Source organism: Tachysurus vachellii, chromosome 6 (genome assembly GCF_030014155.1).
Source record: "Tachysurus vachellii isolate PV-2020 chromosome 6, HZAU_Pvac_v1, whole genome shotgun sequence".
NCBI classification, from domain to species: Eukaryota; Metazoa; Chordata; class Actinopteri; order Siluriformes; family Bagridae; genus Tachysurus; species Tachysurus vachellii.
Window position 1 is genome coordinate 29,791,959 of NC_083465.1, and position 2,500 is coordinate 29,794,458.

The 2,500-nt window shown below is 34.5% G+C and overlaps 1 protein-coding gene across 6 annotated transcripts in view; it reads left to right on the top strand.

Annotated features, from left to right (window-relative positions):
• tenm3 (teneurin transmembrane protein 3) overlaps positions 1-2,500 on the top strand; it is a 355,350-nt gene that overhangs the window by 134,058 nt on the left and 218,792 nt on the right. The gene's annotated exons all lie outside the window — the stretch shown is intronic.

The window sequence follows — 2,500 nt, forward strand, 5'->3', positions numbered from 1 at the left end:
TTAACATGGTTACGTGTAGTTAATTAACACAGTTACATGTAGTTAATTAACATGGTTACATGTAGTTAATTAGCATTGTTACATGTAGTTAATTAGCATTGTTACATGTAGTTAATTAGCATTGTTATGTGTAGTTAATTAACATGGTTACGTGTAGTTAATTAACACAGTTACATGTAGTTAATTATCATAGTTACGTGAAGTAACATAAGATTGTTTTGTGTTAATTCCTTAAGAATTCACATCAGGTAAAATGTCTCGTTAAGTACCAACACTATTAACATGAGTTTGCTACATCTAATGAAAAGCTCCACCTCTAACAGTAAAATTAACTCAGAGACCCAATTAAATCTATTAATTTACTGTGTTTGACTGTTTACATGTGAATTTCAGTTCATTCGACATACTGTAGAAAAGAAGAAGTCAATAAATAAGAAACACATCAGATTTGATGAATTTAAACCTGTTTAAAACTGTAAAAACAAGCTTATATTAAACAAGTTAAATTAAACTGTACAGAGAGCAAGTAACTACTAGTAAAAGTGTGACGTGACGTTAAATCGGTGTGTGTTTATGGAGGACACTGAGCTGCAGTGAGGAGGAGGGTGTAGACCAGGACACCAGAATATCTGCTCTTTAACACCTCATCAATTTATCCAGAAAACTTCACACAGATTCTCGACATTATTATAAAAAATGTTGCTGTGGTGACTTTTACGTCATGCAGGATGTTTCTCTAACATTTATGAAGGAGTCTCCTGTGTCAGATCTTCAGGATGGAGAAGCAACAACACAAGCCCCTCCCCCTGTGTCCAAAGCCCCGCCCCTTCTGTTTTAAAACTTTTTAATTTCTTTGTGCTGATCTTCAGTTATGCTGTATACATCATCATCCTCATCATCCTCATCAGCAGTAGTTGTAATACACTCGAGTGTGATATGAGACACAGCTTATCTACATCTGTTTTTTTTTTTTTTTTTTTTTTTATAAATTCAGTATCAGTTGCCAAGGCAATTAGCATAAATATGAAGGAGGGAATACGGTTATTAGCCAAGTAGCTAATCAGAAACAAAGCGGGAGAAATATGATAGAGAAGTAGTTTCACACAGGTTCTCTCTCTCTCTCTCTCTCTCTCTCTGTTACTCTCTCTCTCTCTCTCTCACTCTCTCTCTCTCTCTCTCTCTCTCTCTCTCTCTCTCTCTCTCTCTCGCTCTCTCTCTCTCTCTTACTCTCTCTCTCTCTCTCTCTCTCTCCTCTCTGTCTCTCTCCCTAATTGGTTCTCCTGAAACACACCCGGAGGGGACGCGTGCTCGTAAACTCATACATTTATGCACTGCTGTGGTGTGTGTCTGTGTCTGTGTGTGTGTGTCTGTGTGTGTGTGTGTGTGTGTGTGTGTGTGTGTGTGTGTGTGTGTGTTTGGTGTTCTCGGGCTCGGCTCCTCGATCAAACAAAATGGTTTCTGAACTTTTTCTCTAATATCTGCACACTGTTCTCACACCATGACTTACACAAGTGTGTGTGTGTGTGTGTGTGTGTGTGTGTGTGTGTGTGTGTGTGTGTGTGTGTGTGTGTGTGTGTGTTTGTGATACACACTGGACACTTGGAGTATATAAAGATCTACACAGAGAATGAAATCTGTTTAGTTCACATTATTTATTTTGACTATGATTGTTTTGTTTTCTTAAATCCATGTCAATGATATGATTTTGTTTGTTTGTTTGTTTGTTTGTTTGTTGATTCATTGTTAAGAAACACTTTATGGATGTAGATGCTTTAGTGGGAAAAGCTGCAGTTAATCTTCAGGAAACAAGAAGTACTAAAATAAATAAATAAATAAATAAATTTATTAATAATAATAATAATAATAATAATAATAATAATAATAATAATAATAATAATAATAAATTAATAAATAAATAAATAAATACATCTAATAATAAATAAATAACATGTTTTTATTTTAATTCTGAGATTTCACCCAATGCCACATTGTGCAGTGTGAATGAATAATAAACATTTTTTATTTAATTTAATTTAATTTTTTATTAAATTTGTTTTTAAATAATATAAATAAAAATACATGACGTTTAATATTAAAGATATCTCTCAAATAAATTCTGATTAAACATTTTATCTGTTATCTTTATCATATAGAAAACAAAAAATACCTCTGGGTTGTTCAGAGGTTCTTTGTGCGTTCTGTGGTTCTCTTCATCTGCAGCTCTCTCTGTACTGGAGCTCATTTTACACAGAAACCCACAAACTGGAGCAAACTGGTGCAGCCTTCATCGTGGTGCAGTCTGAAAAATAAACCAGTTTAGAGCGATCGTAAAGTAGTAGATAGTAAAAAGCTATTAGATAATTAGTGACAGAGTTCCACATGGAAGCATTAAGGAGAACTATTGAGGAACATCTGGAGAACCTTCACATGGAGATGTAAGTGTAGAGTCGTGCTCAAGAGAGACTAATGAGGGTATGAGCGAAGGAGCGAGAGAAACAAT